Source organism: Papio anubis, chromosome 4 (genome assembly GCF_008728515.1).
Source record: "Papio anubis isolate 15944 chromosome 4, Panubis1.0, whole genome shotgun sequence".
NCBI lineage: Eukaryota > Metazoa > Chordata > Mammalia > Primates > Cercopithecidae > Papio > Papio anubis.
In genome coordinates, this window is record NC_044979.1 from 146,037,002 (window position 1) to 146,059,698 (window position 22,697).

The 22,697-nt window shown below is 50.5% G+C and overlaps 1 protein-coding gene across 7 annotated transcripts in view; it reads left to right on the top strand.

Moving 5' to 3' along the window:
• CARD11 (caspase recruitment domain family member 11) overlaps positions 1-22,697 on the top strand; it is a 144,015-nt gene that overhangs the window by 60,869 nt on the left and 60,449 nt on the right. Inside the window, exon 1 of one of the 7 annotated variants that reach the window (XM_021935610.2) lies at positions 7,515-7,657. The exons of 4 other annotated variants lie outside the window; for them this stretch is intronic. The gene's annotated coding sequence lies outside the window, so the exon portion shown is untranslated. Of the gene's footprint in view, positions 1-7,514; positions 7,658-22,697 lie in introns of those variants that run through there. 2 more of the 7 variants (XM_021935609.2, XM_021935612.2) reach the window with 2 other exon arrangements.

Consider the following 22,697-nt stretch of genomic DNA (forward strand, 5'->3'; position numbering starts at 1 on the left):
GGATGACAGGCGTGAGCCACTGCGCCCTGCCGTCTGTGCTCCTTCTTAACCCACTTCAGAGCTGGGAAGACGAGCTAGAGATCAGCAGCGGTCCTCAGAGCCCCAAGTCCTGGAAATGGTTTCCAGGCGGAGCTGGCAGTTAGGAATGAAGCTAACGTACCACAGAAGGGTTGCAGTGTGTCTGAGCATCTGGGGCTCACCAGCAAGGCCGAACCAAGGTGAGGGCCACCCCAGAATGAAGCATGAAGACCCGGCTCACCTGGGGCTCGGTCACCCAGAGGAATCTCTGGTATGTGGAGCTACGATGGGAAATCAGAAACACCATCAGCAGGCCAGACACGGTGGCACACGCCTGTCATCCCAGCACTTTAGGAGGCTGAGGCAGGAGGATCGCTTGAGGCCAGGAGTTCAAGATCAACCTGGGCAACATAGAAAGATTCTGTCTCTACAAAAAATTCAAAAACTTAGCCGGGAGTGGTGGTGCGCACCGTAGTCCCAGCTACTTGGGAGGCTGAGGCAAGAAGATGGCTTGTCCCCGGGAGGTCGAGGCTGCAGTGAGCCATGACTGTGCCACTGCACTTCAGCCTGGGCAACAGAGCAGGAGCCTGTCTCTAAAAAAGAAAAAGAAACACCATCAAAGACCAGGCAGAGGTATGAGCCAGGAGGGATGGGCACGTGCTTCAAACCAAAGTCCTAAAAGACTCAGGCAGGAAGTGAACCAGAAGTTGGCAACCCAAATCTCTGTGCACGGGAAGGGGTGAGTTGGAGTGGCGTTTATCAATGTGTGTGAGCGTCACCTGGGGAACCTGTTAAACTGCAGGGTCCGTTCCGAAGAGCTGATGCGAGGCTCGAAATGCGGCTGGTGAAGCACCAGTTCGTGCTGACACTGCAACCAACAGGCGACACTTTGAGTGAGGAATTTGAGGCTGTGAGCAGGGGCATGTGGAGGGCAGTTGTATATATGGGGAGTCAGCTCTAAACCCAGTCAATGGGGAGAAGATAGTTTGATTTACACAAACTCAGCTTACCCGTAACATTTCATCCTGGAAGCCAGCCGCACCTGTTGGGGCTGACTGTGATACCGGAGGGGTTCCGGCTCCAGCATCCCAAAACCCTCAGCCATGACCCTAGGAGGGTTCCCTGCAGAGGCACAGGGAGCAAAACTTAAGCTGTTCCTACTCGTTCAGGAGCTGGGACCCAAATGCCTGCAGAATTGCAATATGCTGCTGTTAAAAAAAAAAAAAAATCTGGCAAGAAAAAAATCCCTCAAAAACTCTATTACCTTCTGTCATAAACTTTTTACTAGAATATAATCCTGTGCGCCTTGACCACAGACTACATCTAAAGTTTAACGTTGCAGGCTCTATCCAGGGGAGCACGGCTCCTTCTCACTTCTGACGAGTATTTGCATTTTGCAGGGAGGGGTCTGTGTACCAGCTCCCGTGTCCAGTGCACGTGCAGGCTGTCTGCACAGGCGTGATCTCTGTGCAAGGAAATGGCACATCCCCACACTGTCCACATACGCTGGGACTGTAGACCCTGTGTTCCACACACATGGACATGTTTGAGTAGATATTAGCATGGCGTCGGCACCGACCAGATGGATTGGGTTTTTCCGAGCATGTTTGGGAAAGTAACAGTCACGTTCTCACTTCAGCTTCCTGAATCGTGTTTGAAATAGTCCATGTCTTCTCCGTAGGACTTCAGATATTAGTGAGTTCTGGATTTGGGATTTAACTCATAAACTCATGCAAGATGATGATAATAAAGGCTCCAGTTTATGGAGCTCCTACTGTATGCCAGGCATGTTCTTTAGAAATTTGTTTAATTATCCCTAAGATCCTGCAAACTCTGGACATTATTATTCCTGCATTATAGGAAGAGAAAATGAAGCCAGGAGTAGTGGGAGGAACAGGGTGGTCCTGGGTTTCATGTGTTCCGTGGAGTGTGAAGGAGGAACTATAGGGTTCCTCTGATGTTTTTGGGTTGTGAGCAGAAGGTATCTGGAAGTCACTACCAGGAAGGCTGGCTGGTAGAGAGAAGGACTCCGCACCATCCGATCCATTGTAAGGCAGAGTGGACTATGCTGTGTGCCCCCAGCTCACATCCAGCACTGAGCAGAGGCTCTGGACACTTTCTGAACTCCAGTGGCTTCCCTTAAGCTCCTGTGCAGAGCTCCGTATTATTCCCAGTGCTTCCCTTCTGCTGTGGACAATGTTCCATCAGAGGGTTTTATTGTTATTATTAAAGACAGAGTCTCGCTCTGTCACCCAGGCTGGAGTGCTATGATGTGATGATGGCTCGCTGCTCCTTGAACTCCTGGGCTCAAGTGATCCTCCCACCTCAGCCTCCTGAGTAGCTGGGACCACAGGTGTGCACCACCGTGCCTGGCTAATGTTTTAAAATTTTTTGTAGAGTGCTCCCACTATGTTGCCCAGGCTGGTCTCGAACTCCTGGGCTCAAGTGATCCTACTACCTCAGCCTCCCAAATTGCTGGGATTACAGGTGTCAGCCACTGGGCCCAGCCTGTCAGAGGGTTTTAAAGAGAAGGCAGAAGCTGGGTCTCTGATCTGGGGCAGAGTGTATTAGTCAGAGATGTGGAAATAGTAGGATACATAGAGACATATATAAAAGGGGATTTAATTATGGGAATCGGATTACATGATTATGGAGGGCAAGAAGCCCCACAATATGCTCTATGCAAGCTGGAGAATCACAGAAGCCAGGGCCGGGCATGGTGGCTCCCACCTATAATCCTGACGCTTCCAGAGGCCAAGGCAGGAGGATCGCTTCAGCCTAGGACTTCAAGACCAGCCTGAGCAACATAGTGAGTCCCCATCTCTAAAAAAAAATTAAAAACGTAGCCAAGCATGGTGATGTACACCTGTAGTCCCAGCTACTCGAGAGGCTGAGGCGGGTGAATCACTTGAGTCCAGGAGTTCAAGGCTGCAGTGGGCCATGATCACACCACTGCACTCCAGCCTTGGCAACACAGCAAGAACCTGTCTCAAAAAAGAAGAAAGGGAGGGAGGGAGAGAGGGATGAAGGAAAGAAGGAAGGAAGTGAGGGAGGGAGGGAGGGAAGGATGGAAGAAAAGGAAGGAAGGGAGGGAAGGAGAGGAAGGGAGGGAGGGAAGGAGGGAAAGGAAGGAAAAAAGGAGGGAAAGGAAGGAAGAAAGGAAGGAAGGAAAGGAGGGAAAGGAAGGAAGAGAGGGAAGGAGGGGAAGGAAAGAAGGAAGGGAGGGAAGGAGGGGAAGGAAGGAAGGAAGGGAGGGAAGGAGGGGAAGGAAGGAAGGAAGGAAAGGAGGGAAAGGAAGGAAGGGAGGGAAGGAGGGAAAGGAAAGAAAGAAGGAAAGGAAGGAAGGAGGGAAAGGAAGGAAGGGAGGGAGGGAGGGAAAGGAAGGAAGGAGGGAAAGGAAGGAAGGAAGGGAGGGAGGGAAGGAGGGGAAGGAAGGAAGGAGGAAGAAGGGAGGGAGAGGGAAGGAAAGGAGAGAGAGAGAAAGAAAGAAGGAAGGGAGAGAAAGAAAGAAGGAAAGGAAAAGAAAAAAGGAGAGAAAAAAAGAAAGCTAGTGTGTAATTCAGTCCGAGTTTGAAGGTCCGAAAACAAGGGAGTCCATGGTGTAAGTCCCAGAGTTCGAAGGCCCAGAACCAAGAGCTCCAGTGTCAGAGGGCAGGAGAAGACGGATGTCCCAGCTCAAGAGGAGAATTTTTCCTTCCTGGGACTGGCGGTTCTATCAGGATCCTTGACAGATTGGATGGCGCCCACTCACACTGGGGAGGGTGGATCTTCTTAACTCAGTGTACTGATTCAAATGCTGAGCTCCTCCAGAAGCATCCTCACTGCCACACCCAGATGTTTTACCAGCTCTCTGGACATCCCTTAGCCCAGTCAGGTGGACACATAAAATTAACCATCACATGGAGTGCGCAGCTGCTGTGCCCAGAGCTTCCTGGAGACCCAAGGAGGGGACATCTGAGCCACATCCAACTCTGCCTGAACGAGCAGCCCCTCCTTGTCCTTCCAGGCCAGAGGCTGCCCCTCTGCAGCGGGGCCCATGTGGCCCTAGAAAGGGCCCAGTGAGGGGCAGCAGGAGAGGAAGGGTTAACCGGGCAGTGGGTTCTGTTGCCTGCAGGTGTTCACGTTCCCTCCGCCTCTCCAGGCTGACTTCCACGGCAACTTCATTAGCAGCAGGCTGCTAATTAAATTTCATATTTATGATCAGAAAATAAAATCACTGGACCTTTTTGAAATAGGATTTTATGAGTGTTGGCTCAGGCAGCTGAATCAGCAGTGAAGGGCCTGCCTGTTTGGAACTACAGCTTCAAGGCGGAGATAAAGAAAACAAATAGTGCCAGGGAGGAGGTGGGATCCTGAGTGCTTGGACAGGCCTAGGTCTGAACTGCTTTGGGGTCCTCGGAAGGACAGACCTGGCTCCACTGGAGAAGCAGCATTAGGAAAGAGGGCTCCTGGCCAGGCGCGGTGGCTCACGCCTGTTATCCCAGCACTTTGGGAGGCCGAGGCGGGTGGATCACCTGAGGTTGGGAGTTTGAGACCAGCCTGGCCAACATGGTGAAACCCCATCTCTACTAAAAATACAAAAATTAGCTGAGCGTGGTGGTGCACGCCTGTCATCTCAGCTACTCAGGAGGCTGAGGTGGGAGAAATTGCTTGAACCCAGGAGGCAGAGGTTGCAGTGAGCCAAGATTGTACCACTGCACTCCAGCCTGGGCAGCAAAGTGAGACTCTGTCTCCAAAAAAAAAAAAAAAAAAGGAAAGAGGGCTGCCTCCCAGCCCCCTTGTTAAGGCTCAAGAGTCCAGGCTGGGGCTCAAACCCCAAAACCCCTAAGTCCATATCAGGTCGGCCCCGTCTCCAGGGTCACCAGGTTCCTCTGGGGCAGACTTATTGGCAGAACCACCTGTTTTGTATTTTCTGTTTCTTGCCATGCTAGAAAAAATCACCCCTCACCCACAAGCTCAGGCTCCCACCTCCCTGGGCGTGCGTACCGGAAGCTTTCAGATGCCACTTCCTTTTTGTGTGTGACTTAGTTACTGCCACCTCCTCCGAGGAGTCCCTTTCCTCTGTGGCCTCAGGTGACCCCTCTTCTCCGTGTTGCCCATGGGGGGACTCAGCTCCTTCTGCCCCATGGCGCCGGTGATCCTTGCCGTGCTCCCTGGAGCAGCCCAGTAGGAACCTTCTCACCCTCTCACGGGGAAATGGGAATCAAGCCTGAATTCCACTAGCCATGTTTTGGTCTCTCCGATGGGGTGTGTTCCAGAATCCAAAGTTGGAAGGGACTTTTACCTCCAAGGGGTCTGGCCCCACCTTTGAAGGTGCTGACATCTTTCCCCCCCCGAAATTGCCAACTCCATATTGAATCAGCTTTCTTCCAACTCTTTGGTGGGTTTCAGCCTCCCGATATCATCATCACTGTCTCTCCTGCCTAAGCCGGGAAGGATGAGGTCAACGTCCCCTCCGCTCCTACGCAAGTGAACACCGGTTTCTCAGTCCTTGCGTCCCGGCCCTGTGCAACAGCACCCAAATCTACTATCTTAGCCGGCTTCCTCCCTATTTCCCAGCCTATACCCATCGCAAGAATTCTTGCTGTTCCCCTTCTTTTCTTCCAAAAACTTGAGGTGTAATCAGTGAGCTGCATGGATCTTCCCAGCCTTCCCAGAAAGGCTAGTGCTGGAATGATCAGAGAGCGGAGGTGTGAGGAGATCAGGGTCAGTCCCTGCTGCTCCCCTAATTCTCCATGGCAGCCCTGGGGTGGGGACACTATGTCTTCCTCCCCCAGACAGTCTTTCTCCAGGGTGTTTACTCAAAAGAAATGACAACACGTCCACATGAAGATCTGTACGGGAAGGTCCCAGTCAAACAGGAAACAACCCACATGTCCAGCGAAAGATAACACAAGTCAAGAAAATGTGGGACGTGCATCGATGGGACACTGCCCAGTGACAAACAGGAACGCGAGACTGACACCGGCCTCACAACGCTGCGTGAAAGGATCCAGACCCTAAAGAAGATGGATGCCCCAGGTCAAGAGGGCAAATTCTTCCTTCCTCCGACTTTCTGTTCTCTCAGGGGTCCTCGGCAGATTGGATGACACCCGCCCACACTGGGGAGGATGGGTCTTCTTGATTCAGTCCACTGATTCAAAGGCTGAGAAACAGCCTCACCAACACACTCAGAAATGTTTTACCAGCTATCTGGGCATCCCTTAGCCCAGTCAAGTTGACAAAGAAAATTAAGCATCGCGCAGAGTACGCAGCTGCGGTGCCCAGAGCTTCCTGGAGACCTAAGGAGGGGACGTCTGAGTAGAACCGCACATTATTCTACTCTCCTAAGGTTCAAGAAAAGGCAAAGCTGATGGAAATCACAGGAGCGTTTGCCTTTGGGGCCACAGGGGGATGGAAAGGGCCATGGAGAACTTCTTAGTGGCGGCCACCGTACTCTGTATCACAATTGAGGTCTTAGTTGCATGGTCGTCTTCCTAACTCATTGAATTTAGTTGCGTGGGCATCTTCCTAACTCATTGAATTGTGTACTGAAGATCCGTGCAGCTCACTGATTGCACTTCAATTTTCTGGAAGAAAAGGGGAACAGCGAGTATTCTTGCGATCGGTATAGGCTGGGAAATAGGGGGGAAGCCGGCTCTGATAGCAGATTTGGGTGCTGTTGCACAGGGTCAGGAAGCAATGGCCGAGAAACTGGTGTTCGCTTGTATAGGAGTGGAGGGGATGTTGACAGCTTTGGGGAAGGAATTGGTCACCTGCCTCCACAGGACGCTGGGGTGGGCGATGTTCACACATTGCCTCCATTCATTCCCACAACTCTGGTTGCCCCCATTCCCTGGTGAAGACACAATGTTCCAGTCCATCTGCCCCCCCAGGCATCTATACCACAGGGCCTCCCAGGGGAATGAAGTGGTCAGAGCTCTGCAGGCAGCCTGCCATGCAAAGACAAGACACAGGTTGTCAGAGGGGGTTAGGGTTCAAGGTGGATCCCGGGTAGGGGCAGCAGATGGGGGAGTCCAAAGTACTTTGGGCTCCACACCCACTAACAAACTTCAGAGAGACAGAGGAGGAAAGGGTATGTATCACGGGATGCATGCTCATAGAAGAGTGTTCCCTGGCATGTCCGAGGCTCCGCACTTCCTGATGGCCAGTCTTCCTCCTCTGTGGAGGAAGCCAGAGGGGTCCCCTGGGTGAGGTCTGGGGTGGCCTGGGGCCCAGTGGAGAGAGCAGAGCAGAGGTACGAACAATGACTGATGATGCCGGGTTCCTGCCCTGTCCCCCCGCCCCACCGCCCTCCTGGCCCTGATGACAGACGCACCCTGTTCCCTGCAATTCCTGCCTGCCCTGCACGGCATGGGTCCCTTTCTGCTCTCCCAGCCTCCCCCACTCCCATGAGTGGAAAGTCACCCACAGATTCTGCTCAGAACAAAAAGAAAAGAGGGAAGTAAGGCAGCCCCCCCCAGCCCCGACTTCTGCCCCTGCTAAAAATAGAGGTGGCATCTGAGTGGGGCGTCGGTGTGGGCTTCCGGGGGAGGTGGCTGCTCTCCCGCAGCCTTGGTGTTTTCTGGGGAATCAACAGGAGAGAATTTGAGAGGAACACGAGGGACCCCCAGGACCCAGCTAGCTCACCACCGCGTGAGTACGTTTCCCAACGGGCAGGTCCCCTGACTGAGGCCCGCGGGTGCAGCACTGGTGAAGCCCTGTCCCTGGGCGGCTGCCGTGGGACCGCCTCTCCCCAGCACCTGGCCCCCTTGTCCTGTCCATGCCCATTTGTTTTCATGGCTTCATGCACGCCTCTTTGCATCTCCTAATTTCCTAAACCGGATGTGCAATCCCAGCAGCAGGTGCTAGGGCGACCGTCTCATGCCGTGGCTTGGATTGCACAGAGTTCCGTGGATTCAGCTCCCAGACGCTCTCCACACGTGCCCGGTGACCCACACGGGTCAGGATGCTCCCGTTGTCATGTGGCACTGGGTCTTATTTTCTTCTGACTGGGACGGTGCCAGGGGCCGAGGAGTGGGGTTCAGTGTACAGAGTGTGCCTCGAGGCCTGAGATGCCCGTGGCCCCAGCCGGGTGGAGAGGAAATGTGTACAGGGTCTGTTTCCAAAACGTGGGGCCTTGCAGCCTGGCCCTCTCTGGGTCTGGGAAGGGTTCGTGTTTCCCAACGTCAACCCCGCAAGCACCTTCCGGATGGTTCCTCTGGGATCTCTTGAGATTGCAAATGCTAAGAAATGAGCCTGTGGCTCGCTGGTGTCCACCAGGGCACCCAAGGCCCAGCCCCTGCCCACAAACACTGGAGGACAAACCAGGCGATTATGGGGCAAGGAGCTTCCCAAAGAGACAGTAGGACTGAGGACCCCAAAGGGGAAGTTCCCCTCCCTCTGGGATCCCTGAAAGGGATCCGAGTAGATTCCTCAATTCCTGGTGAAACACTTCGGGAATTTCTTAAGTCCTGCGGGTTTGAAGACCCTCGGCAGCCCCTTAGTAACTTTTGCTTACGGGAGACTGGCCTTTTGGGGGCTTCGCTGACTTAAGTGGTTTGAAAATGTTAGCTGGTCCTCAGAGGCCTCCTTTAAAACGTGAAACAGAATGATAGGCTCTTGGTGTCTCTAGTTCATGCACTGTGTAATGTCCCTCTAACAGCCATGGGTGCGGAGATTTGGGGGTGACCCCCAGCCGTCACTGACTGGCGAGTGGAGCCTCACCTGCAACACTGTCCTGTCACCTTAAAGCCTGCCTTCCTAAGTGGGCTCCTTCAGAGCTCCCTGCATACAGGGAAGAAGAGACCAATGATCAGAGAGCAGCCAGTCGCCCCCTCTCCGCTGCTAAGGAAACACATTCGTAACAGCCTCACGTCCATACCGATCAACCGTTTCTGGGTGCAGTTTTGACGGGTGCCTTATTTCATTATTGGGGGTTGTATCCTTTGGCGCAAACGTAAGAAAGACTTCCCTGTTTGCATCTCATTTGTCATCTCGCACTTACATGACGGGAGGGTACAGAGGATGTCTGCGCCTGCAGAATCCCAGGGTCGTCTCGCTGTTGCTGGGGAACGTATTTCCGTCACCGCTGGGGTGGGGGAGGCATAAGCCATTGGAAAAACGTGGTCTCATGTTTGCTGGTCTTGGATTATAGTAGAGAGAGTGAAAAGAAATGGCCACCCCAGGCTCCAAGCCTGACAAATTTATTTAAAGACATTTTTACACAATAGAGGCATTAAAAGAGAGGGTGGGGGCACGCCACAGGAGTCTGACCCCTTAGAAGAAGAAAAATCGGTGCATTTTGAGATGTGTTTGGCTCATCTTACCTTGCATGGATAGGTGGAAAGTGTGAATCTGAGTATTTTTAAGTTTCAAGATCACTGGTGGGTTGGAAACAGGTGAGCCGGCCTCCGGGAAATTACTCAAATTCTTGAACAAGTTGCCTGCAGTCCCGGGAGCTCTCAGGAGAAGGAACGTGACCTGAGATGGTTGCAGCACCCCCACCCCCTGGCCGGACCGCCCTCTCACTTTCTCACCCTGTACCCGGTGCCTGCGCCACCCCCACCATCTCCTTCCTCCGAGTTGCCGTTCTTCATTTCTCTTTCCTTTTCTCAGCTCTGCACCTGTGGGTACAACGTAAAACCCTGACTTCTTGTTCCCTTTTCTGTCACAAGGCCCCGGTCCCGCCGTCCCCTCTTCTCCCACTCACCTCACCATCTTTCTCCGCCTCTGCTTCTATCTTGTCTTTTCCTTGACCCAGCGTCCTGTAAGTGCAGATCACAAGGTCAGGAGATCGAGACCATCCTGGCCAACATGGTGAAACCCCGTCTCTGCTAAAAATACAAAAATTAGGACATGGTGGCGGGTGCCTGTAGTCCCAGCTACTCGGGAGGCTGAGGCAGGAGAATCACTTGAGCCCAGGAGGCGGAGCTTGCAGTGAGCCGAGATCACACCATTACACTTGCAGTGAGCCGAGATCGCACCATTGCACTCCAGCCTGGCGACAGAGTAAGACTCTGTCTCAAAAAAAAAAAAAGAATGCAGGGCTGGGCACGGTGGCTTATGCCTGTAATCCCAGCACTTTGGGAGGCCGAAGTGGGTGGATCACAAGGTCAGGAGATCGAGACCATCCTGGCCAACACGATGAAACCCTGTCTCTACTAAAAATACAAAAAAAAATTAGCCGGGCGTGGTGGCATGCACCTGTAATCCCAGCTACTCGGGAGGCTGAGGCAGGAGGATCACTTGAGCCCAGGAGGCAGAGGTTGTAGTGAGCCAAGATCATGCCACTGCACTCTAGCCTGGTGACAGAGCGAGACTCTGTCTCAAAAAAAAATAAAAATAAAAAAAGTCATTCCTGCAATTCCCCTGTGAACTGTCGTCTCCCATGACAAGCACACGGCCTCCCCACAGGGCTCAAGTCCCAGCTTCCCCATAACCTGTCTCATCCCTTGGTGTCCCCTCCCCCAGACTGGGAAGTCTCAGGTCTTCACCAGAGATGATCGTAGCTTCCTGCCCAGGCTGTTTGGGGCTTCGAGTCACTGAGGGTTTGGGGCCTGGCCCCTGCTCACCTAGGCTCAAAAAATTGTAGCTGTTTTTATTTTAGTTTAGTTTGGTTTTGAGACAGGGTCTTTCTCTGTCGCCCAGGCTAGAGTGCAATGGTGCGATCGTAGCTCACTGCAGCCTGAGACTCCTGGGTCAAGCAATCCTCCCGCCTCAGTCTCCTGAGTAGCTGAGACTATAGACGCGCCCCACATGCCTGCCTAATCTTTTTACTTTTTCCCGAGATGGGGTCTTGCTATGTTGCCCAGACTGGTCTCAGACTCCTGGGCTCAAGTAATCCTCCTGCCTCAGCCTCCCAAAGTGCTGGGACTATAGGCGTGAGCCACTGCACCCAGCCTGTTTTTATTTATTTATTGAGGTAAGATTCATATAACATAAAAGTCACCATTTTAAAAATCAATAATCTGGTGGTGTCTAGTACATTCACAATGCTATGCAACACCCACTTCTATCCAGCTCTAAGACACTTTCATCACCACAAAAGGAAACCTTGTCCTCATTGACACTCACTCCCTTCTCCATCCCTGCCTCCCCGCAGCCCCTGGTACCCACCAGCCTGCCTTCTGTCTCTATGGATTTGCCTATTCTGGGCATTTCATCTAAATGGCATCTTATGATGTGTGGCGTTTTGTGTCTGGCTTCCTTCACTGAGCTCATCTGTGCCGTAGCAAGCAGCAGTGCTTCTTCATGCCTTTGTATGGATGAATAATATTCCATTCTATGGATAAGATGTCTTTTTTTTTTTTTTTTTTTTTAGACAGTTTTACTCTGCTGCCCAGGATGGAGTGCAGTGGCACAATCTCAGCTCACTACAACCTCTGCCTCCCGGGTTCAAGTGATTCTCCTGCCTCAGCCTCCTGAGTAACTGGGATTACAGGGGCCCGCCACAACACCCAGCTAATTTCTATGGGGTTTTTGTTTGTTTGTTTGTTTGTTTGTTTGAGACGGAGTTTTGCTCTTGTCGCCCAGGCTGGAGTGCAGTAGTGCCATCTCGGCTCACTGCAACCTCTGCCTCCTGGGTTCAAGTGATTCTCCTGCCTCAGCCTCCCGGTAACTGGGATTGCAGGCACATGCCACCGCGACTGGCTAATTTTTGTTATTGGTGTTTTTTGTTTTTTTTTTTAGACGGAGTCTCACTCTCTCACCCAGGCTGGAGTGCAATGGCACGATCTCGGCTCACTGCAAACTCCACCTCCTGGGTTCACTCCATTCTACTGCCTCAGCCTCCCGAGTAGCTGGGACAACAGGCGCCCGCCACCATGCCTGGCTAATTTTTTTTATTTTTAACAGAGATGGGGTTTCACCATGTTGGCCAGGCTGGTCTCGAACTCCTGACCTCAAGTGATACACCCATCTCCATCTCCCAAAGTTCTGGAATTACAGGCATGAGCCACTGCACCTGGCCTGATGTCTTTTTTAAATGTCACTGGCACGAAGGGTTCAGGGCTTCAGGGACTGAGAAGGGAGTGGGGCAGAGAGAAAAGGGGATACCTTACTCAGCACCAAATGCAGCAAACAAAGCAGACTCCAAGTATCTCAGCCCCTCTCCCTCATCATCCCACAGGGCAGCTCTGTCTTATTGGTGAAGGTGGAGCTCCAAGCCAGGAGCAGCCCTTCCAGGAGGCCGGTTAGAGGAAAAGAGCAGCTTCAACCAGCCTTCCCGAGCTGCAGCTTGGCTCTGCTCCTGAGTACATTGTAACAATTAATTAGAGCCAGTCCTGAGTTATCTGGAGTAATAGGGGACCTGAATAACACAGAGCTAATTGAAACGTGGGCTGCAGGGGTGGCGGGAACAGAGAGGGCCCCATTCCATGAGAGAGCTGTTTATTTTGTAGTTAATTATAAGTAAAGAGACCCTTTCTGAATCCTGCTGTCTCTCCATCTTTCTCCCTCTCAGATGCCCCACATTTAATTGGATGCACAAACCTATTTTGCTCCCAACATAGTGGTGCTCAATTAATGCGCTCTAACACAGGGGCTCCCCTGGCATCTCTTTGGCAGAATTCTCCGAGATAGAAAATCCGACTGGTTTGAATTCCATTTCTGTGCCCGCCTAACCTCAGATGGAGACACTCATTGTTATAATAATTGTAATAATAAGAGCGCCGGATATAGGCTTCATGCTTTATTCTTCTAGAAATGCCTCCTGTAAATGGTGATGTTACCATAAGACACACAGCAGAGGCCAGGCTTGGTGGCTCACGCCTATAATCCCAGCACTTTGGGAGGCGGAGGCAGGTGGATCACTTGAGGTCAGGAGTTCAAGACCAGCCTGGCCAACATGGTGAAACCCTGTCTCTACTAAAAATACAAAAATTAGCTGGGCGTGGTGGCGTGCACCTGTAATCCCAGCTACTCAGGGGCTGAGGCAGGAGAATCACTTGAACCCAGGAGGCAGAGGTTACAGTGAACCGAGATGGCGCCACTGCACTGCAGCTTGGGCGAACTTCATCTCAACAAAAAATCAAAAACAAAAGACACGTAGTAAAAGGCGAAATCAGACAAACCAGGAATCTGGAACCTGCCCCACTGGGTCGTCAGTTCCTGGGGATTGAGAGGTGGTGGGGCTACTCTTTGGAGGTCTCTCGAGAACCCTTTCCGGAATGGGCAAATGTGCTTCAATATTGAGAAGCTGCTTTTATTGTATTTTTATTGTATTTTATTGAGACAAGATCTTGCTCTGTCACCGAGGCTGGAGTGCAGTGGTGCAATCATGGTTCGCTGCAGCTTTAACCACCTGGGCTCAAGCGATCCTCCCGCCTCAGCCTCCTCAAGTAGCTGGGACTACAGGTGTGCACCACCACACCCAACTTGTTTTTGTATTTTTGGAAGAGACAGGGTCTCCCTGTGCTGCTCAGGCTGGTCTCAAACTCCTGGACTCAAGCTATCCACCCGCCTTGGCCTCCCAAAGTGCTGGGATTAGAGGTGTGAGCCACTGTACCTAGCCTGAGACACTTATTTTCCTGTCTGGTTAAGACTAAAAATCTCTATTGTGTTCTGAAGTTTTCCATCTCCAGCGTCTTAATTATTCATTTTCCTTCCCGGAAGCCCAGCCACAGCCTAGAGTAATCCTGGTGAGGTCACAGACTGCCCAAGCATGACCGTCTAAAACATGAGATGGGGGCTTCCCAGCTCTCCTGCACCATGGCGGTCTCCCCTCCGAGGCTGTCAATGTCCGCCTGCATGTCTAGCAAGTGGGTTTGGTTACTGAGACATTCTGTCGTCCTGCTCTGAGGTTGACTGAGTGCCCACTGTGTGCAGACACCCACTGCACAGAGATATTGTACCCTGGTTGTCCGGGAATATGTCCTCTGAAGGTCAACTGGTAAAGAAGTTACCATACACCCTTCATTCCCTTACACAATGAGAGAGTGACGAGTATCATCCCAAAAAATGATGACTGGTATGGGGTTATCAATATCCCACAAACATGACTGAACTCCAGAAACACCAGTGGACAGAATGGACTTTCTTGTTTTTGAGACAGGATCTGGCTCTGTCACCCAGGCTGAAGTCTAGTGATGCAATCACGGCTCACTGCAGCCTCCACCTCCTGGACCCAAGTGATCCTCCCACCTCAGTCTCCTGAGTAGCTGAGACCACAGGTGCATACCACCATGCCTGCCTACTTTTTTTTTTTTTTTTTGTAGAGACAAGGTCTCACTATGTTGCCCAGGCTGGTCTCAAACTCCCAGTCTCAAGTGATCCTCCTGCCTCAGCCTCCCAAATAGCTAGAACTACAGGCACATGCCACCACACCCAGCTAATTTTTTTATTTTTTTGTAGAGATAGGGCCTCACTATGTTGCCCAAGCTGGTCTTGAACTCCTGGGCTCAAGCAATCCTCCCGCCTCAGCCTCCCAAAGTGCTGGGATTACAAGCACGAGCCATGGTGCCCAGCAGAATAGACAGGCTTTGATGGTGAAGAAGGCCCTTCGGAGTCTGGAAATTGCCCAGGGTGGGAGCAGGTGGCAGATATGTTTGTTGCTGCCATAACACTGATGTTTGGGGACACAGGCAAATGAAGAGCTCTCCTGGTGGGACATACGGCCAGCTGGCCTGTCGGCATTTCACCGGGTAAAGACAGTTTGCACCCTGCAGGTTAGAAATCAGAGGGCCATCTATGCTAGGCTTCTAACCCATAAGTGATAGAGAGTGCAAGATGGATTGGCACGTACCTCCAAACTGCAGGCACAGCGGAACCATCTAGGTGGGAACAGCAGGCACCGGGAAGCAGTCACGGTGAAAGCTCTCCCCACACGTGGGGAGGTAGAGGACTGATCAGCTGAAGAGAAGAAGCTGTAATGACTGAAAGAAAGCCAGCGTTTGGCCGCTGGACACCAATCACTTGATGAGTATGAAATGCCGATTTATGGAAGACACTTGCTAAGCCGGGGTATACGAGGAAATATGAGGTGTGTCCCTGCCCAGAGGAACCTGGAAGACACAGAAAGATGCCAACACCACCGGCTGGATGAGTTTCCAATCGGAAGCCCAGACAGAAGGTCTGAGGGTAAATCTTTGAACTTTTTCTCTAAATTCTGCTTGGAATGGAGGTAATTGACAGGAAGAGTAGGTTGTAACTTCTTGTTTCTATCCTGAGTTTGCTGCTAGCTTCTGACAGGGGTGGGCTGAGTAGCTAAGTAGCATTGCCCACTGTACGTGCCACAGTAGCCTTAAGATGTTAGTGCTACTCGTGGCCGGGAGCGGTGGCTCATGCCTGGAATCCCAGCGCTTTAGGAGGCTGAGGCCAGTGGATCACTTGCAGCCAGGAGTTCAAGACCAGCCTGGCCATCATGGCAAAACCCATTCTCTACGAAAAATACGAAAATAAATAAATAAATAAATAAATAAATAACCAGGCACAGTGGCACATGCCTGTCATCCCAGCTACTCCAGAGGCTGAAGTGGGAGGATCACTTGAGCTCAGGAGGAAGAGGTTACAATAAGCCAAGATAATGCCACTGCACTCCAGCCTGGGCGACAGAACCAGACTCCATCTCAAAAAAAAAAAAAAAAGAAAGATGTTAGTGCTACTCATCCAATAAAAGGGGGCTCAGAGAGGGTAAGTAACATGCCCAAGGCCACACAGCAACAAATGGCAGAACTGAAGTTTAAACCCAGGGCTCTCTAATTGCAGGACCACATCCTTCCTACTAGAACACAGAGGGGAACTGCCGTTTTTATCTCTTTATGCAAAGATTTTGGTTTTTTTGTTTGTTTGTTTGTTTGTTTGACTTCCTTTTTGTTTGATTAGAATTCCTGCAATCCTTTCCTCTACACCCCTTTTTGGAGGGAACAATGTCACTTCACACCAACAAGTACAACATACAATATTTGAACCTCCTGAGTGCAGGAGTTATGGCTTCCTTATTTGTGGGTTCCCAGCCTATGGAACCCTGGCCACCCAACTCTCTAAATCTACAACAGAAGGCATCCTCAGAGACTCTCATTTTAACAAAGTCACTCAAGCCTAGCCCTCAAAAACCACCCCACTTCTTTTTCTTCTGCTGCCTGGAAATCTGCCCACTGAGCCTGATAGATGAGAAAGTGCATGTTGACCTCAAGCCTTGAACACCTTGGGTTAAAATAAGGAAGTCCAAGACCTAAATAAAACCCAGATCTGGCAGGGCATGGTGGCTCATGCCTGCAATCCCAGCATTTGGGGAAGCTGAGGCTTGAGACCAGGAGTTCAACACCAAACTGGACAACGTAGTAAGACCCCTATCTTTAAAATACAAAAATTTAAGAAGTAGCTGGGTGTGGTGGTGTACATCTGCAGTCCCAGCTCCTGGGGGAGGCTTGAGGTGGGAGGATGACTTGGGCCCAGGAGGTCAAGGCTGCAGTGAGCTCTGATTGCACCACTGCACTCCAGCCTGGGTGGCAGAGTAAGACCCTGCCACACACACACACACACACACACACACACAAAAATTAAAGTGTCTTTTTTTTTTTGAAAAGGAGTTTCGCTCTTGTTGCCCAAGCTGGAGTGCAATGGTACAATTTCGGCTCACTGCAACCTCCACCTCTCGGGTTCAAGCAATTCTGCCTCGGCCTCCCTAGTAGCTGGGATTACAGGCACCTGCCACCATGCCCAGCTAGTATTTTGCATTTTTAGTAGAAACGGGGTTTCACCATGTTAGCCAGGCTGGTCGTGAACTCCTGACCTCAGGTGATCCGCCCGCCTCGGCCTCCCAGAGTGCTGAGATTACAGGCATGAGCCACCACGCAAAAAAAAAAAAAAAAAAGCTGCTTCCTGAAACTTGGGCTGACCAGACCTGAAAACCTTTCTAGAAGGAAGAGCTGGGAGCCCTGTGAAGCTCCAGGGAAAGACATGCAGACCCCGGCCTGGGCTCTTCTGCTGTGGTTGAGGCGACTTGCCCTGACTGCACCTCTTGGTGGATCCTGGGATGAGAATGGGAGGATTAGAAAGCTAGAGGCAGAAGCCTCCACCACCACATCCCTGTCACGATGGAAGAAAACCTGAAATCTGCGTTTAAAAAAAAAATACCAACCTTCTAGCTGATGGAAAAAGTTGGCAAAGGTACTTTCAAACACCTGGGCATGTGTTTCGAAGCATTGCTGCATTTATCCGTTTGCAGGGTATTTCATAAAATAGATGGCCCCACAACTAGAAATGCATTTTAAATTGATCGCTGCGTCGATTCTAAGTGTATTTCCTGCGTGTCTTATAAATGCAGAAGGCAGCGGCGGGTGCCTGGTGTGTGTCCCGCTGCCTGCTGACTCTCAAAGGAAGCTTGTGATGCGGCCAGGGCCAGCTCTGGGCCCTGGAGATAACTTCATTTGAGCTGCAGGTAGTGACCCGAGTGATCACGCTGCATTCCCTTGGTAAATCACTCTGCTGTAGTTCTGATTTGCATTCTCTGAGCTAATGCTTGACTTTAAAATACGGTCCAGACTGGGCTGGGATCCAGGTTGCCTTCTTTCCTCCAATCTCCTTCTCACTGCTCCTCAGCCCCAGTCTTTCTTGACACTTCTTTCTTCTTCCAATGAGTCTGGGGGCCGTTTTCACCATCTTTCTTCCGAGTTTCTCTTTCCCTGCCTCTTTTTCTCAGCTCTGAACCTCCTGTATTTGTCATGTGTGGCATATTCTTACTTACCATTTTTCGTTCCCCGAATCTTCTCATAGTCAAAGTTTCTTCCATTTTTTTGCCTTCTGCATCTAGGAATGCTTTTTGAATCTAGTGAGTGAGTCAGTGAGTGAGTGAGCAAATGAATGAATGAGTAAATGAATTAATGAATGAGCAGATGAGTGAGTGGATGAGTGAGTGAATGAATGAGTGGATGAGTGATTGAGTGAATGGATGAGTGAGTGTGTGGATTAATGAGTAAATGATTGAGTGAATAAATGAATGAGTGAGTGAATGTGTGAGTGAGTGAGAGAATGAGTGAGTGAGGGATGAATGAGTGAGCGAATGGATGAATGAATGCATGAGTGAGTGCAAGAGTGAGTGAATCAGCGAATGGATAAGTGAGTGAATGAATGAGTGGATGAGTGAGTGAGTGAATGAGTGAGTGAGTGAATGAGTGAGTGAGTGAGTGAATGAGTGAATGCATGAGTGAATGAGTGGATGAGTGAGTGAATGAATGAGAGTGAGTGAATGGATGAGTGAGTGGATGAGTGAGTGAGTGAGTGAGTGAATGGGTGAGTGAATGCATGAGTGAGTCAGTGGATAAGTGAGTAGATGCGTGAGTGAATGGACGAGTGAGTGAGTGGGTGAATGAGTGAGTGAGTGAGTGAATGGATGAGTGAGTCAGTGAGTGAATGGATGAATGAGTGAATGGATGAATGAGTGAATGGATGTGTGAGTGAATGAGTGAGTGGATGAGCGAGTAAATGAGTTAGTGAGTGAGTGAATGAGTGGATGAGTGAGTGAATGAGTGAGTAAATGTGCAAGCAAGTGGATGTGTGAGTGGATGAATGAGTGGGTGAATGAGTGCATGGGTGAGTGAGCGAGTGGATGAGTAAATGAATGAGTGAGTGAGTGGATGGGTGAGTGAGTAAATGAATGAGTGAATGAATGAGGGAACTAGTGAGTGGGAGTGAATGCGCGAGTCAGAATGTGTAAGTGAGTGAGTGAGTGGGACCCCTCGCAGTCTCTCTGGAATATCCTCATTACCATGCTTTGCAGACTTACCCGGGGTTGACATCCAAAGGCATCCGGCTCGGCCTGGCCTAACCCTGTCGCAGGCTCCTTGGGGGTTCTAGTGCCAGCCGAGTGAGATGAGAAGATAATGAGGAAGATTTAAGGTCTGACTGTGACTCCCACAGACTCTTCCACCTCTGGTTCTTGGCCACTCTCCGAGTGGGACTCATTTGATGATCCTGGTGACCTTTTCTATAAAACTCAAAGGCCCAACTCTCATTGAGAAGATTCTCGGGGCGCTGGACCCACCCCACACATTCACATGCCAGCCCCAAGGGCTCCCAGGGGCAGGGTTTTGCTTGCTAATGGCCAAGTCTGCGGCAGTGCCTGTCCCGTGTCTGATTTTGCGCCTTCCAAACTGTCTCTTGAATTCCCAAAACCAAAGAGTAACACAATTTCCTCCCACCTCTCCTCCTCCCGAATTTAATGGATGCACAAAAACACAGGCTGTGTATCCCACCTTGCCATTGCTTTTGTGTCAAGTCTCCTTGCTAAACGCTGGAAGAAGACTTGTTTATTCAGTCACTCTACAAAGGAGGGCCAGGCGCCGTGCTGGAAAGGCGCCGATGGGTACACATGAGGCCTCCTCCAGGGAATTCACAACAGGTGTAGGAACCAGCAAGGGCAAAAGAGGGTAAGAAGCACAAACTGGGCCCAGAAGGCTGCCTCATGCCTGAAATCCCAGCACTTTGGGAGGCCGAGGCAGGAGGATTCCTTGAAGCCAGGAGTTCAAGACCAGCCTGGGCAACATAGGGAGACCTCCATCTCTTAAAAAACAAAGTTATCCAGGGGTGGTGGTGTGCCCCTGTAATACCAGTGCTCTGGGAGGCGATGCTGGGAGGATCACTTGAGCCCAGGAGTTGGAGGCTGCAGTGAGCTATGATCATGCCACTGCACTCCAGCCTGGATGACAGAGCAAGACCCCATCTGTAAAAACAATTAAAAATTTAAAAAAGACGTGGTACAGAATTTGTTCTGTGCCCAGCACACAGGTGACATGAAGGGAGGGTCTTCACTCCGCTGGAGCAGTTAGACGAAATTGCAGAGTGGCCGTCCGGGCCCATCACAGCACTTAAGCTCACTGCATTCTTCTTGGTGGACTGATACTGAATGTAATTCTGTGACCACGGAATGTTTTTATCATAAAATTTCAGAGCACTCAATTCAGCAAATATTTATTAAAAACCCACTCCACACTGGATAGCATGGCCCAAACAAGTCATGACACTGACATGGAGAACCCAAAGAGGGACAATGGGCTCCCCAAGTTGCTTCCAACCCAGACAATAAAATGACAGCCAGGACACTGAAGAACACAGCAATGAAACAAATTCCATCCAGTGCACAGGTGAAGCCAAGAGCCCATCCTTGAAAGCACAGAGAGGTCTTGAATTGGAATCAGCTGGTGGTCGCAACTGCTTATCAGTCTCCTGTGGGGAAGGCAGATTTGCTGACCAGGCTTCAAAGGCAACAGCAGGAGAGAAGCGTATTTCATTATCAAGGCCAGGGTTTCCCCCAGCCAGTCCTATAGCAAGCCTGACTTGACAGGAGTCCGAGAGGGTGACCTCACTCTGGGATTTGGGTCTGGCTGAGTGGTCCCGTCATGGTTCCTGGTGGCCATCAGAGCTGTCAATCAGCCCTGTGCACAGACCTGAAATCCAGATGGGGCCAATGCTCATAAAAAGTGGACGTGATGAATTGATGTGCATTTCAGAACAATTTAAATCTGTCACTCCTAATTGGGCTTCTATCAAAAGCTTTTCTGCAGTGATGTTAGAAAAAAGGTGACCCAGGAAGCAGTGTCCTTTGGGAATACAAGGGGTGTGTGCCCTTCCACATTTCATGGTCTTGGTACAGATCTGAAGCCACTGCAGAATAAGCGTGGATTTATTCCGGGGGGCTGGGGGATGATGTGTGGTGGTGCCCTTGGTCTCTGGGTTCAGGGCACACGAGCCCCTTCTAACTTCCTACTGATGCTCTCGCCTTTCCTAAAAAGCTATCAAGATGACACATTTTCATCTTCAGGAACCATTGGCCCTTTGCCTGAGTCAGCTAAAAATGATGTTGCCCCTTGGGGAGCTTCAGGTGTGAATATTAGAGGCAGGCTGGTGCCCAAGGGGATGCTTGGGGTGGCGGGCAGTGCTCTGGATTGAGGGGCTAGGCCTTGCCGGGGACGGTGACCGGGAAGCTCGGCTGTGACGTGACATGGGGAGGAGGTTGGGTGTATACGGAAGAGTGAGAGCTGATGCGGGGGGAGATGCAGCCCAGGGGATAAGGCAGAGGCTGGAGAAGTGACGGCATTGACTGCACAGTGAGGGGCGTTCTGGGGATTCAAAGTACCACAGCAGGCAGGTGAGATAAATCGTCCTGCCTACACGCTGAAAGCTGGGAATGGCTAAACCAATGGCTGAGGGTGTCGTCCCTGAGTTACAATTTCCTGGGCGATCCTTATCTCCTCGTGGTACTGCTCACCCCTCAGAGCCGCACCATTTGTGTCTGTCTGCCGCAGCACTTTAGACATGGATGGTATTAAATACTTAGTTCTTGTTGACCACTTGCCAACTCTGGTTTTGTCTCTAGGAGAAAGGAATGGGAAGGAATAGATCGATAAGAGAGTTGCTCTGATTTCAGTGCTCAGAGATCTGTGGCCAGGACCAATATGACTTAGAAAGTGTGGGTTGTGTGTGGCACTTGTATCTGTTAGGACTGTTTGCAGCTGCAAATAATAGAAATAGAATCAGATTTTCTGCCTGCTAGGGATTTTACTCTTCTCATGGACCAAGAACTCAAAGGTTAGCTGTCCAGAGCTGCCATCAATGACCTGAGGTTCTTGTAGCATCCTAGTCAGTCATCCTTAGAGCATGGCCTTATCTTCATGGTCACAAAATAGCTGCTGTGCCTCCAGGCATCACACCCACATTCCAGGTAGGAAGAGAAGAACAAGTAAAGGGCTCTTCTCATCTGAAATCTGCCTCCTTTTAAAGAGCCTTCCTGTATGTCTCATCCAGAAACTTCCACCTACATCTCACTGGCCAGAGTGGTGTCAAATAGCCACCTAGCTGCAAGGGATGCTGGAAATACAGGTTTTTGGATGGGTACAGTAATGCCCCCAGACAAAATTGGTGATCTGTTAATAAGTAAGAGAGAATGGCTATTGGGCCAGCAGCTGGCAGTGCCTGCCACACCACAGCAAATTTAAAATAATTGCTACTTTCAAAATATGTACCAGTGAAGCTCTGCTGATTGTTCAACACATGTTAATTGATGGGAAATAATATCATCTCAGAATTTTGGTTGAATGAGCTGAGATAGACAGAGGTTAAAAAGTTAACTGGGATACCAGGGAATCGTCTTGCAGGGGGAATTTTCTAGCTGCTTCTGCAAGTGCCCTCTTTGTAGGAATGAAGGGGATGGGGCAGGTGGTACATGAAGGGATGATTCTGGCTCTTTTCCATCAAGCTTTCATTTCAGGGCTGTAAACACTGAGTATAGCTGGAGTCCGGGCATCTATCCATGTCTCCTCAGTCCTTTCTCATGGGCAGTAGATCGTCCTTTTAAATAATCTCTTTCCCTTTTTTTGCTAGAAGCCCTTTCAATTAAGTGGAGGTTTCATTGGAATAATTAAACCCTGCATATCAAGCCATTCACTCCAATCATGCAGGCAAATCAATTAACCAGAGATGCATTTATCTAACTGACTGTTTATCTCCTCCTGGTTCCAGAGCTTTTGCACTGGGGCAGCTCTTGGCAAAAAGAGGTTTCTGCCCCCCAAAGACAGCTCATTTCCAGAGGACTCCCTGGGTTTGAAGCAATGGGAATCTTAATGTTTATTTTATTCAAGATTTGATATTTATTTGTATTTATCCACTCTACAAATATATATATTGAACACCTACTAAGAGTATAGCTCCATGCTAAGTTCTCCTGGGGATACAGAGATGAAACAGACATGTGGCAAGTTGCTGGA